The sequence below is a fragment of the Manis javanica genome, chromosome 6, assembly GCF_040802235.1.
Source record: "Manis javanica isolate MJ-LG chromosome 6, MJ_LKY, whole genome shotgun sequence".
NCBI lineage: Eukaryota > Metazoa > Chordata > Mammalia > Pholidota > Manidae > Manis > Manis javanica.
Genome location: NC_133161.1, coordinates 65,673,901 through 65,688,854, shown reverse-complemented (window position 1 = coordinate 65,688,854; position 14,954 = coordinate 65,673,901). Strand labels below are relative to the sequence as shown.

The window sequence follows — 14,954 nt, the reverse complement described above, 5'->3', positions numbered from 1 at the left end:
TTGAAAATGTTTCCATTTCAATACTCTATTATTAAAAGTGATGTGCACCAACAGAAATTAGGCCTAATAAAAGGAGTTGCCCACACAGTATGGCTTAATGGCAACACTGTGGAGGTCCCCAACTATAGAAGCCTGAAAATTCACCTTGGATGGGCATTCCTTTGTAGAAAACCTGTATTTTTCAGTGTTTTAAGATATAAATCATAGAAAGGTGACAAATTGACAAATTAAGTTCTTAGTGCAAATTGGAAGTCTTTATAGATGCACATGGACATTAAGTATAAACTAAAGTGTCTTTAACAGTTGATGTGGATGTTTGAGTTTATCTTATTAGGTGGATAGGATCACAAGCCATTTCCATGACTTTGGGGAAGTAGGGATCATAAAACTATGGAGGGTAGATAACCAAGGAAAAAACTTACATATTTATGAGTCAGCCTTGCATTTTTATAGTCTAACTGTAATGGGAACTTAGAGTCTCAACCAAAATGGAAAAAAGATAACACGGAAAAAAATATCCAAATTATCACGTGCTAGGGGAAGTTACACAAAAATTGACCTGAACATCACTTAATGACAGCTGTGACAGACCGTGTTGGGGAGGGAATTAATGCCAGCAATCACTGTTGCATGATGCATCTCGGCTCCTCTAAAAAGAGCTATTAACAAAACACATTAAAAGTTATTAATGGAAGCACAGTTAGGCAAGCCACTTTAAAACAGGTCATAAACAACAGATGAAATTCAAATCTTGAGCTGCACCTTGATAGGAAAAATGGTAAGACTGTGGCATGGAGCTTGTTGAAGGCAGAAATCTGGACTGTGTGTACTTTGTGCCCTCTTGTCAGCCAGTTCCCAGTGTGACATTCAGCTGAAGTTCTGCAGAAATCATTATCTGCAGGTGACCACAAAACAGATATTTCGGAAGATGGTGCCAGCCTCTGACTAAGAAGAAGGAATCAGAGACGTCAACAAAGCACCTTCAACCACGCATTTTTATTCAGTCAGGCAGATGGCTGTGAATTTAGGATAAGTATCCATGCATTACATGTAAGCGTTCATTCCTTCCCACTGGCAAGCCAGGAAGGACCACTTGGTCATAAACCAAGGATAGTATCTCACTCAGTTTACTCTTGTAAGGAAACCTCAATTTTGAACTTAGAAATTTGTATGTGTATATGTGTTGGGTAGGACTCCCTGCTGGTTTTTGAGACTGGAGGCAGAAAGGGCTTGGGAGGTTCTAAAATTGACATTTACTGGGCCTGTGGCATGTTAGCTGTTCCAGTAATGTTATTTCAGGAAATTGTGGAAGTAGGATTATAACCTAGGTAAGTCTGGCTCCAAAGCCAGAACTTTTTCCTAGATGGAAAGGATTTTATCTGAGAACCACGAGGTGGCAAGGAATCCCCAATGCAAAAAATACAGCAATCAATTCTTCCTTCTATCCTAATAGGCTCCAAAGTTATCTCCAGCCTAGTAATCCCATATTCACGAGCAGATTTTAATTCACTTCAAATACACAGCTCAATAATGTTACATAATATTAAATACCACAACTATAGGCAATTCACTTCATCTCTCACTTATTTTCTGTATAAGAACAAGCATACTATTCTTCATTGCCAGTCCCTGCAGACTCAAAGAAATAGAGATTTAAAAAGCTCTAGAAGCAATCAGAAGAAAAGTACTCTAAGTTCTGAACCTTTTTTTTAAAGAGGCTTACCATACCTCAGAAGAATATGCGAGTCTTTAGCAATCATTTTAGTTCTTGAACCACCCAATGAGCAATTGATTGAGCCAAGAAAGAGGTTCATCTTGACAGTGAATCTCAGAATAGACGGTGTGTATCCTGACAGGGGCACCTGCATGCTGAGCTTTTACACACTTTGCAGTCAGGTCAGCTGTAAGAGCAGGGGATTTAAAGTGGCATCTTGTGTTCTGAAAGTGTTAAGGAGACTTTATTTAATCTACTTTTTTAGAAACTAAATAAATTTTTAAACTTGTGCATCTAGACTCCTGTTGGAAGGGCTGGCTGTGTGGGATGGGCCATCTGAAACAGAATCATATTTAAGAAACAGTGAGATTCTCCACTTGGCATATGATGGCCATGGCATCCCCCTTTACTGCCACATGACTGACTGTACAGGGTTTGTGTAACTATCTCTATCCCCCCAGGGAGGGCACGGACCATGTCTATCCTGTTCATACCTGATTCTATCTCCATCCCTGAGAACCATGCCTGGCATGTAACAGGTGCGGAGGAAATATTTGTTGAATGGAGAAAAAGAGAATTTTTTAGGAGAGGCTAAAAGAAACAACAGTGGACCTCCAGTGACCAAGATCTTGGAAGACTATGTATTGAGTAAGAGATGTACACCTTATTTTTTCACTATGATAATTGCTTTCTTCAGATAATGAACTTTCTTCTCAGTGAAATAGTCACATAACATCAATTCAGAAAATAAAAAAGCAGCTTGATTTGCTGTGCTATATTTTACTCAACACTGTCAGGGAAATGCCCAGAAGTTATCAGAAAATATAATACTATTTATCTTTTAAATCTTAATAATATAATACTACTACAATAATAATAATTCTTAAAATATAATACCTTTTTTCCTTTAGGCCTTAATTAGTTACTATAAACTTTTGATGGATAACAATAAAAAGTTTTAAATGTCCTAAGTTCTTATGCTCATATTGTTAATGCTAAATCAGATTTTAAACCTCTTGGTCATGCTTATCGAAATATATAAGGTCCACCTTTCAGATCAGAAATACAGCAATGACAGCAACGTTACATGATATTGTGATGACAAAAACCATTACGTCTAGCAATTTCTAATTTACAAAGTACTTCCACATCTGTAACCTCATTTGCTTGTAGTAACATTCTGTGGAGAAGGCAGAGTTACTACCTTCATTGTACAGAGAACTGGAGGTTGTAGAGCTAAGTCAGCTCAGTGTCATGCAATTAGTAAATGAATTGTTGGGAATTTCAAGTGAATTGAGGGCAGAAGCACATCTGAAGTTGTTTAAAAGATGACTGTTTTATAAAACAAACTTTTAGTTTAATGTGCCTGCATACCTAACAGAGACACTGTCCAGAAATTACTTTCTTTACTATAAAGTGTCATCCGGCCTTGTCATCTTTATTTTTGTTTTATACAATAGGGCCATGGAGAAAAGGGTATGCCTTTCTGTATCAGATGGTAGGTTTCTAAATTAGCTCTTTTATTCATTTATTAAATAAGATGACAACTGTTATGGAGGACAGAGAGGATTGGGAATAAAACATAAGACATTATGTCTCTTTATAGCATACTAAGATCCAGTTGGATATAGAGAGATTCTTCAAACTAGAACAGAACTAATCTGGAATGTTTCAGATGGGAATAATTCCTAATTCTTTCTCTGACATTATCTTTTCTAAGATGCTTGCCTGCCAGCTTTCCCAGTGATCTTGTGAATCTATATGAAAATATGCTTTTGTTTATAATAAGCCCAAAATAAGATTATTTATGTTATGTTGACAGTTTGCACCTAATAGAAGTCCTTGCATTCTTTAGTGAGGTTACATCTTGAGGAGTCACTAAAGTACCTCAAGAACACATGAGCTTTAAACAGTAGTTTACCCTGATGAATAACACTCTTCCTTTGGTGGTGGTGGGGGCGAGGGTGAGAGGGCAAGAGTGTAAGGTGAACACAAAGGAATTTGAAAACATAAAATGTTAGAGTGTTCTATGGTTTAATGTCTGCTCTCCCCACCTCCAGTCCTACGAGAGAACATTGCAATGCAGCTAAAAGGCTTTTCGGTTCTTACTAGCAGGGAAACACCCATCAGTTGTCTTAATCTTTAGGTTTGACAAGAGAAAAGTTGTATCCCTCCTGACCAGCTGGTGCTGATGCCTGACCATTGCCAAATCAGGCCATGATGGGAAGGAGCACCTCCCTGTTTTAGTATTAGTCTGAAGGTCAGTTAAAAATACTACCAACTTGGGAATTTTTTCCAGACTCTATCAGGAACTCTCCTTGGTGGTCATCTAAAATTAGTGTTTTTTGAATCTTTGTAAGGACCCTTTGAGAATTTCATAAAAGATCTAGACTCTCTCCCAGGATAATGCTGCTATTGTTACCACTGTTGATAGTAATAACAACAATAAAAACAATAGCTACCATACTGAGTGCACACCACACTGTACACAATGACTTGAGTTAAGTGCCTTTCAAGGGGACACTAATCCTTGGAGTCATGCCTCCATTCCCCTGTACTTCCCCAGCTCACCATTTGTGTCTCCGCTATTTCTCGTATGATCATCTTTGACAGTGCCAGCATGAATGTAGACTTGTGGTTCTCAACCCTGAATGCACATTATAATCCTGGGGGAGCTCTTAAAAATAGCAATTTTCCAGAAACCGCACACAGAGATCCTGATTTAACTGGTCTGGATGAGACCTGGGCATCGATATTCTTTGAAAGCTCCTCAGATTATGTGCAGCCTGTACTGAATACCATGAATAGATAACCCATCCAACACTCCATCTGGCCAGTTCCCAGTCTTCCCGTTAAATGCCGTGAACTGTCCCTGAGGCCAAACCACTCATTTGTACACTGTATCATTTCTCAAGAACTTAGATCTTGATACTACCCCTTTTTATCCTAATTATGACTTTTCTTCTCTTTACTAGATCACTCCTACTAGCATTCAACATAGTAGAACATCTTATATTTTTAAGTCGTTGTATTCATCTCCCTTCTCCTATTGCTTTATTTCTCTGTTCTCCTGTGTAATAAAATTCCTCAAAAAAGTGTCCATCCTTGCTGTTTCCATACTTCCTTACCCACTCCCCCTGTGGATTTTACTTCATTTCTTATAAACAATGAGGAGTGATGTATTAAAATATGTGTAAGGCATAGAGAGTAGAATATAACAAGAACCTCTATTTCACCCCTCAGTTTAAGGAATAGAACATTACAAGATCTCTAAAGTTTACTCTGTGCTCCCCCTTCCCCTTCCCCCATTTTTCCTTCCTCACTAGGAAATAAATGTTATTCTTTTTTCTCCAGCTTTATTGAAATGTAACTACCATATAGCATTGTGTGAGTTTAGGGCTTACACTGTGATGATCTGGTATACAAATATATTGTCAAGTGATACCACAGTAAGGTTACTTATACCTCAGTTGCCTCATACAGTTAGCTTTTGTGTGTGTGTATATTATCAGAACATTTAAGATCTACTCTCTTAGTCACTTTCAAATATTCAATATGGTGTTGTTAACTGTAGTCTCCAAACTATACGTTAGATCCCCAGAACTTGTTCATCTTCTAATTGGAGGTTTGTACCTTTGGTCAACATCTCCCCATTTCCCACACCCCCATCAACCACCAATCTACTCTTTATTTCCATGAGTTCAGTTTTTTATGATTTCACTTATGAGTGAGATCATGCAGTATTTATCTTTCTGTCTTATTTCACTTAGTGCCATGCCCTCAAATTCCATCTGTGTTGTCAAAAGTGGTAGCATTTCCTTCTTTTTTATGGCTGAGTAAAATTCCATTATACCTGTACATCACATTTCTTTTATCCATTCCTCCATCAATAGATGCTTAGATTGTTTCCATATCTTATCTATTGTAATAATGCTACAGTGAACATGAGGGTGCAGATATCTTTTTAAGATGGTAATTTCCTTTGGACATATACCCAGAAGTGAAATTGCTGGATCATATGGTAGTTCTATTTTTAATTTTTGAAGGAACCTCCATACTGTTTTCCATAGTGACTGCACCGATTTATATGCCCACCAACAGTACACAAGGGTTCCCTTTTCTCCACATCCTCACCAATACTTGTTATCTCTTTTTGATAGTAACCATTCTACAAGTATGAGGTGGTATCTCATTGTGGTTTTGATTTGCATTTCCCTGATGATTAGCAATGTTGATCAACCTTTCATGTGCCTGTTGGCTGTTGGTATGTCTTCTTTGGGAGAATATCTATTCAATACCTTTGCCCATATTTTTATTGGATTATTTGGTTTTTATTGCTATTGAATGGCATGAATTCTTTATATATTTTGGCGTATATGTATGTGTATACATATATATATACACATACTTACCAGATATATGGTTTGCAAATATTTTCTCCCACTGTGTTCATTTGCTGATGGTTTCCTTTGCTGTGCAGAGCTTTTTAGTTTGAAGTACTCCCACTTGTTTGTTTTTGCTTTTGTTGCTTGTGCTTTTGGTGTAATATCCAGTCATTGCCAAGACCAATGTCAAGGAAATTACTGCCTAGGTTTTCTTTTAGGGAGTTTTATGGATTCAGGTCTCACATTTAGGTCTTTAATCTATTTTGACTTAATTTTTGTTAAGTAATGTAAGATAAGGGTTCAGTTTCATTCATTGCATGTGAATATCCAGCTTTCCTAGCACCATCTATTGAAGAAACAAGCTTTTCCCCATTGACTATTCTTGGTTCCCTTGCCAAGTATAGTTGATCATGTGTATGTGGGTTTATTTCTGAGTTCTCAACTCTGTCCCACTGGTACATATGTCTATTTTTATGCCAATACCATTCTGTATTGGCATATGCCTTAGCTCTGTAATATAGTTTGGTATCAGGAAGTGTGATGCTTCCAGCTTTGTGCTTTCTCAAAACTGCTTTGTCTGTTAAGATTCTTTTGTGGTTCCATACAAATTTTAGAGTTGAGTTTTCTATTTCTGTGACAAATGCCATTGGAATTTTGGTACAGATTGCATTGAATCTATAGGTAGCTTTGGGCGATATGGACATTTTAATATTAAGTCTTCCAATCCATGAACAGGGGCTATTTTTCCATTAATTTGTTTCTTTAATTTGTTTCATTAAAAGCCAATGTCTTTTAATGTCTTATCATTTTCAGTGTACAGATCTTCCACCTTCTTAGTTAAGTTTATTTCTATGTTGTTGTTTGAAACTATTACAAATGAGATTTTTAAAAATTTCTTTCTCAGATAACTTGTTAGTATACAGAAATGCAAGTGATTTTTATATATTGATTTTGTATGCAGCAACTTTACTGAATTGGTTCTAGTAGTATTTTTGTGGAATACAGGGTTTTCTGTACAATGCAGCTCTGAGCTTTGTGTATATGCTTGCTTTTCTTTTCTTTATAGTTGCATAAATATTTATAGCTTGAAACAACATGTTATATAGCCTTGCATGTTTTAAGCTTCATATAATTGTATTTATTCTATGACTTGCTTTATTCTCTTAACACAATGTTAAGATTCATCCATACTGCCATGTGAAGTAGCTTTAAATCCATTTTTACTTCCTTGGAGTATTCCACTTGTGAATAAGCACTATTTTTTCATTCTGTAGATGATGAATATTTGTACTGTTTCTAGTCCTTAGTATAATAAACAGTGCTACTGTGATCATTCATATGCTCCTCCACTGGTGTGCAAGAGTTCTAGGACATATACTGTGGCATATATGGTCCATTATGCATCTTATGGGTCCTTATGTGGCTTATTTTCATAAATGTTCCATGCATCCTTGAGAGGAAAATCTATTCCCTATATATGTGTGGTCAGTATCGACTTGGTTAAGTGAAATAATTTACACCCTTCCTGATTGCTGTTGTCTATTTCATTGGTCCACACACTACAGCTCAAGGCCAAATCTGGGCCACAGCCTGTTGCTATACAGCAAAGTGAACTAAAAATGATTTAAAGAGAACTATAGGACAGAGACCGTATGTGCCCAGCAAAGCCTAAAATATTTGCTCTGTGGACCTTTTAATAAAAGTTTGCTGATTCCTGGGCTATTTGATAAGCCAGTTACTAAGTGAAGTATATTGCAATCTCCAGCTGTGATGATAGATTTTTCTTTTTATCCTTATATTTCTGTCCATTTTCACTTTACATAATTTTGGTCAATGTTATTAGGGGCATACAACTTCAAAACTGTCATATTTTCCTGGTGAAGTGAACCTTTTACCATGATCTAATGACCTTTTATGTCTAGTAACATATTTTGCATTCAAGTCGGAACTAACTGTATTTGTAGTTATGTTGTCCTTTTTCTCTACCCTTAGGATTTTCATGGGATTCATGTAAATCATAATGCTGTATTTAGATTTCTTTTAAGTGAGTCTATCTTTCCAATAAGTCCTAAAAAACTTTGCTTTTGAACAGATAGATTTTGTTAATTTACGTTTATTATGGTGACTGAGATGTTTGCATTTATCCTACCATCTTACATGTGTTCTTCATGTCCCTTCTTCTGCTCCTTTACTTCCTTTTAGGTTGACCAAATGATTTTACTCATTTTTAAACCCCCACTCATTTAGAAGTTACACTATTTCTTTTATTGTAGTGATTACAACTAGAAATGTTAATATACATACTTAACAAAGAATGAGTCAGTGATTTTACCATCCTCCTACATAAAACAAGGACCTTAGAAAGCTGTGAGTTCAACTGTTTCTCTACCAAGCTTTTTGCTAAGCTATTACTGCTTTCATTTCTTAAATCAATATTAGTTTAGGTTGATTCTCATATGAACCATTTTCTCTGCTCATCACCCCTCCTCACAGCTGAGGTCTGTCACCCAGGTTCATCTTCCTTCCATCTGAAGTACATCCTTTAGAATGTCCTTGCAAGAGGTTCTCTTGGTGCAAATTCTCCCAAGTTTTGTATATTTGAAAAGAACTTTATTTTCCTTTATTCATGAAATTTTTGCTTAATATAGAACTCTAGGCTGACAATTTTATTTTCTCACAAATTTGAAGATAATATTTTGCTGCCTTCTGGTTCCATTGTTGTTATTGACAAGTCAACTGTATGTCTGTTATCCCCTTAAAGCAATCTTTTAAGATATTTGTCTTTGGTGTTCTATAGATTCACTGTTACAGTCTAATGTGGACTTTTTCTATTTGTTCTTTTCTGTTTATTCTTTTTGGAATTTGGGGGGCTTCATAAACCTGAAGATCAATGTCTTTTACCAATTTTGGAGATTTTTAGCTTCTATCCTTTCAAATATTTCCTCTGCCCCATTCTCTAACTTTGACCCCGCTGCTTCTGAGATATCCTTAAAATGCAGGTTACACGTCCTCATTTCTTTATAATATTAGCTATTACTTTACTGTATTTATACCCTCTGTGTTATTATTTTGCAGTTTTAAGTCTCTTTGTGTTACATTCCGAGTGACTCCTTGAGATCTGTCTACTAGCCGATAAAATCTATGTATGTCTGATGTGCATTGAATGACTATTTTTAATTCCTAATGTTTCATTTTATTCTTTTCCAGATACACTTGATTCTTTTTCAAAAGTCTGATGATCCTTATCATATTTTCAAGTCTGTCTTTTAGTCTTTAAATATAATACACGTAATTATTTTGTATTATATGTGAGCCATACCAGTACCTGAGCCCTTTGCAAATCTGATTCTGCCATCTGCTCTCGTTAACTCTCACTCATAGAGCCTTGGTTCCTTATGTATTTTGTGAATTTTAATTGAAGAGCCAATATTCCTTGGAATTCTATCTGTAAGACTCTTCTAGGACTGGTTAAAGGGGATTCCTCCCGAAAGGATTTATGTTTGCTTCTGCCAAAATCTGGGGACACTATCAACCCAGAAATATTTAAGCTAAGTTCCTGACTTCCAGTTTCTTTGAATCTTTAAAAGATCTTTAAAAGGTTATTGACAAGTCAACTGTATGTCTGTATCAAGTAACTGAAAAATGTAATGGCAAAATTTTAATAGACACAATATGACAAATAGAAAACAGAGGAAAGAGAAGTGAACTCTAAACTACTACTAAAGGATACTTTGAAGAAAAAATTAGTCTTCAGACCCATGTACCTTGCTATATATGGCAAATTTTTAAATTTCAAAGGTAAAGAAACTATTGAATGAAACAAAAAAGATGAAACCAGTTATCTACCCAAAAGAGAATGGAGTGATATGTACAGTTTTGAAAAAACCAATGCTTATGACATAAGAATTTTATAGCCAATAAAATTGTTCATGTGTAAAGACAACAGAAACAGTTTTAAATATGCAAGAGCTTAAAACTACATTTAAGCCATATTTAAAGTAATTATGTAAAGATGTTTAATATCAAAAATTAAGAAATTCACGAAGATAAAATTATTGTATAAAGATTGATGGTTAAGCATTAAAAGCAGTTAAATGTAGAAGTAAATAAGTATGATTGTTGTGGCTACGAAACCAAATTAAGATAGTTATTTAATACAACTAATTAAATCCAACCCTAAAGATTACATTAATAAAGACTCTAAGTAAGAAGGAGTATGGAAGATTACATTTTACATGTTACAAAGGAAGAAATAAAACATGTAATTAGACTTAATGGTTAGGCAAAATTTAGACTGGAGAATGTTTTTAGAGAATGTAAAAATAACCACTTGTGTAAATATTATTTATTCAATGATTTCTGTATAATTGAAGAAAAAAATAAGATATTATTATTTGTAGGAACGAAAAGTATAAAAACTAAAAGGAAAGAACCCCAGGAAACCTAAAATAAGATAGTTGATATGTGTGATCTTGTATCAGTTATTTCAATAAGTGTGTTTTAAATATCTTTATTGACAAATAATCTCCTTTGTTACCTGACTTTTATCATGCTGCTTGTCATACTAGCACATAATGGTATTTTATTTTCTTCACAGCACTTACTACTATAATAATTATTTATTGCTTAATTCTCTGCACCGGAATATTAGCTCCATAAGAAAGCACCATGGCTATCCTGTTCACACCTGTATTACTAGGAGCTCAATAAATATGTGTTGTATCAGTCAGTGAATGAGTGAATGAATGAATTACTAGAACTCATAAAATTAAAAACAAAAAGGCAAAAAAAAGAAAGCAGATATCAACAATAAAAATGTTATATAAAATGTGGTAGAAAAAATTTTTAAAAAACTTGTTGGCAAAAGACAAAATTCATACTGAAATTTAAAAGTCACAAATTGTGTGACATCAAAAAGGATCAATATATACAGAACAAACCAAAAACACATAAATACAAACAGAAAATAGTAGAATTATAGTGATAGTGAGTGACTAATATATACTTCTTTTTTAAATATATTTTTTATTGAAGCATAGTTGATATACAATATTAGTTTCAGGTTCACAACATAGTGATTAATAGTTACCTATATTGTTAAATGCTTACCCCAGTAAGTATAGCTGCTGTCAACATAGAAAGATACTACGATATTATTGATTATATTCTCTATGCTGTGCTTTCATTCCTGTGACTATATAACTGAGACTTTGTGTCTTTTTATCCCCTTCTCCTATTTCACCCCACCCCACCCCTCCCCCAGAGTAACCCCTTATCTCTTCGCTATGTCTGTAAGCCTATTTCTATTTTGTTCACTTGTTTTGTTTTTTTTAGATTCCACATATAAGTGAAATCATATGATATTTGTCTTTCTCTGACTTATTTCACTCAGCATAATATCCTCTAGTTCTTCCCACATTGTTGCAAATGGCAAGATTTCTTCCTGTTTTTTAGATGAATAATATTCCATTGTACATATGTACCAAATCTTCTTTATCCATTTATCTATTGATGGAAACCTAGGTTGCTTCCATACCTTGGCTACTGTAAATAATGCAGCAGTATATACTTGGGGTGCATATATCTGCTCAAGTCAGTGATTTGTTTCTTTTGGGTAATTTGCAGTATTGGAATTGCTGGTTACTTCTAATAGTCTTTGATAGATTAGGAAAATAAAATACAACAGAGTATTTGAGTAATTTATCCCCTTGAATGTATTTGTACATGTGTACTTTATATGCATATAAATACCTTTGCCCCCAAAATATTTTCTAAGTAGCAAATTTTGTTTAAACAGAAAACAATCATTACTAACAAATACTTACTAGATTCCAATAGAGAAGAAAGCTTTTGACAAGTTTTCTTTCCCAAAAGCTCTTAGAAAAATAATTTGTGGAACTGAAATAAAAATTTGGAATAGATACAAATTAATCTAGTTGGAAAACATTTTTAAGTGTTTGGAAACCATTAGTAAGACTGGTTTTTTGTAAATGTCAGATTTATCTTCTAAGTAAAATGATTTCAAACAGACAAATAAATTGCAGGAAGATCTCATAAGCCTGAATGAGTAGACAGAGAAATGGAAGAATGCTTTCTCAAGGCACTAGTGCAATATAGTCCTTTAGTCACATGTTAAATAATGATCAGTTTTCTGCATAAAACTATATTCTGTGTGCAACTCTGTATGCAACATCTTGAGAAGGGAATTAAGGTAGCATTTATTGAGCAAGTATCTGTTCTGATGTACCATTGCATTTAATAGCAAGTACCTAAAAGTATGGTGTTTTCATTCATTCAACAAATATTTCCTGAACACCTCCACTATGCCAAGCATTGTTATAAACCCTGGGAAGGACATATAATAACATGAGGTAAGACACATTGTATAGTAGTAGGTGGTGATAGGTACTAAGAAGAAAAAGAGTAGAGAGGAGGCATGGATAGTGTTGGGTGGGGAGTTACACTTGCAAATAAAGTTAGTCAGGAAAGGCTTTCCTTAGATGGTAACTGAAGAAACACTTGTAGGAGATGAGGGAAGTGTGTCTCAGGCCAGAACAGCCACAGCAAAGGCACTGAGGCAGGTGAATGACAGCCAGGAGGCAGTGAGGCCGGAGCAGCATGAACAAAGGAAAAAGTAGCAGGATAAAGGGCTGCTGGGAAACCAGACCACACAGGACCTTGGGTTATGGTCAAAGATTTCGGTTTGTACTTGAAAGTGATCTGTCACGTGTTTGAAAAGAATCACTTATGTCCTTTGTGTAGATGAGAATAGACTGCTGAGTAGCAAGAATGGAGGGAGTTAAGCTATTACTGTAATCCAGGTAGGAGATAATGGTTGCTTTGACCAAGGAGGCAGTGAAGGGGGCAAGAAGTGATGGATTCTGAATATATCTGAAGGGACAGCTGACAGAATTTGCTGGTAGTTTCGATATAGGTGTTAGAGATAAGAGGAGTCAGCCTAACTCCAAATATTTAGCCTGTGCAAATGGAATGATAAAGTTCATGGTTTGCATTTTATGGAAAAGGTAACTAGATTATCATTGTAAAGCTCATGATCTTTCCATAGTACTTCATTATTTTAGGAAAAAGGCAACCAAAATTATGTGCATAGAACACCTACCATATGGATTACAGACTTTTCATTTTACAAGTGATGGCCGAGAAGACATTTTCTTTTAATTATTGGTTATGTCTCCCTGAATTATCAGATTTATTACTGAACAACATGGTGAAGCTTGAAAACTGGAAAGAGGGTAAGAGATTTACAGATGACAGAATCCTGTCAGGTTATCGAGGGATGTTAAGGAGACTTGGTTTGGTACATCGCCACATTCTTGAGGCTGACAGCATGATAAATTATCCATAGAACCTCCTTAGATACCAGTGTTTGGCAGAACAAGATGGATATCAGACTTTCCTAAGATAAGATATGAGAAAACTGCTTTGCACTGGCTTCTTCATTTTAAGTGTTTCAAATAGAAACTTGAAAAAGTAATTACCAATGTTCTAGCTGCTTTTCAGTGACTACAGATACTCTTGAAGTGTATACACAGAGCCATGTTTTGGACATAGAGCATATATGTATAGCTTTTTTTTTTTCAATCGGTTTTTAATAGTATCAGACTTAATAGGCTCCAAGAAATGGATTTAATTTCTCCAAGCTCTCTGTTTATATTCTCTCATTTGCCATGTTAATAAGATGCTCCAGCAATATAAGTTGATTTTGTTGAGATACAATATAATTATTTTGCACTATTCTTATTGAAAATATTTCATTAGGTATCTAGAATTAATCTCTCTCTATCCTGCTATTTTTGTCTATTTGCATAAACATACCATACTGTGGTAATTTTGGTTCTCTTAAAAGGCTCTCCCTTCTCATCTCCCTGTTTCGATGAAAGTTACTTCCCTCTTTTTTCCCCAGTCATTCTGACCCAGCTTCTTCCTGTCGTTCACCTCTGTGTCAGGATAGTCACCAATATCAAGAAATACTAACTCTGCAGTGTGCCTCATGTGTACAATAACTCTTTCTCTCCCAGTGCTAACAGTCCAGAGATGACTCTGGGCTTCGTTTTGGCAGCACCTCTGCCTGCATCTCCTCTCCCCAGTCTGTCCCTGTGACGCTCCATCTGGCATGCTGGCACCTGCTTAATTCTAAAGCATGGCTCTAGTCAAACAGCTCTAGCAGAACCGTCCAGTGGCTTCAAGTTTGGGACATTTTTCTACCTACCGTTCAAGGCCCTCCACAGAGTGTCCCTGCACTGCCTCTGTAGTCTTATCTCCTACCACTTCCTTTCCAACTCTAGCAAAACCACTCACTCTTCCTTGAACCTGCCTCTCTTTTAGCAGCTTTGCTCACACAAAAACATTCCCTTTTGTCTTTCAAACTCTCCCTCTATCAAAAGTTGACCTGTCATTAAGGTCCCATCTCAAGTGCAGCTCAGGAGAAGCTTCTGCTTGATGCCCTGATTAGTGTGACACATACCCCACCCTGCCATCCCTCCAGGACTGCCCCACTGTCCTCCTGGCCCCCAGCCCTTTGCACAACACTTACCACAGTCTGCAGACCTGGGCACCTTTCTTATCTTCAGCTTTCTTCCAAGCTCCCAGAAGGTGGCAAGTGTGCTTTGCTCATTTCTGAATCTCCCACGGTGGTAGGATGGGGTCTTATACACAGTCAAACTGAAGGATTTATCGGTGACAAGAAGAGTTGAAGTACAGACACCTTGAAAGAGTCTGTTTTTAAACTTACCATTAAAAGCCATGAACATTCCTCTTTCACTTAATAACAGGATGTCAGTGGAGATGGGGATATAACAGTATCTTCCTGGTCTCCCAGTATTCTTTCTTCTCTT

At 35.8% G+C, this 14,954-nt stretch overlaps 1 protein-coding gene and 1 long non-coding RNA gene across 6 annotated transcripts in view; one reads left to right on the top strand and one right to left on the bottom strand.

Annotated features, from left to right (window-relative positions):
- The window catches only part of LOC118972658 (uncharacterized), a 134,162-nt gene that overhangs the window by 13,160 nt on the left and 106,048 nt on the right, over positions 1–14,954 (bottom strand). Inside the window, exon 2 of the long non-coding RNA XR_012132276.1 lies at positions 1–14,954. This exon is cut by the window's left edge and continues 13,160 nt beyond it. This is a non-coding gene — a long non-coding RNA (uncharacterized lncRNA).
- The window catches only part of UMAD1 (UBAP1-MVB12-associated (UMA) domain containing 1), a 257,771-nt gene that overhangs the window by 182,456 nt on the left and 60,361 nt on the right, over positions 1–14,954 (top strand). The gene's annotated exons all lie outside the window — the stretch shown is intronic.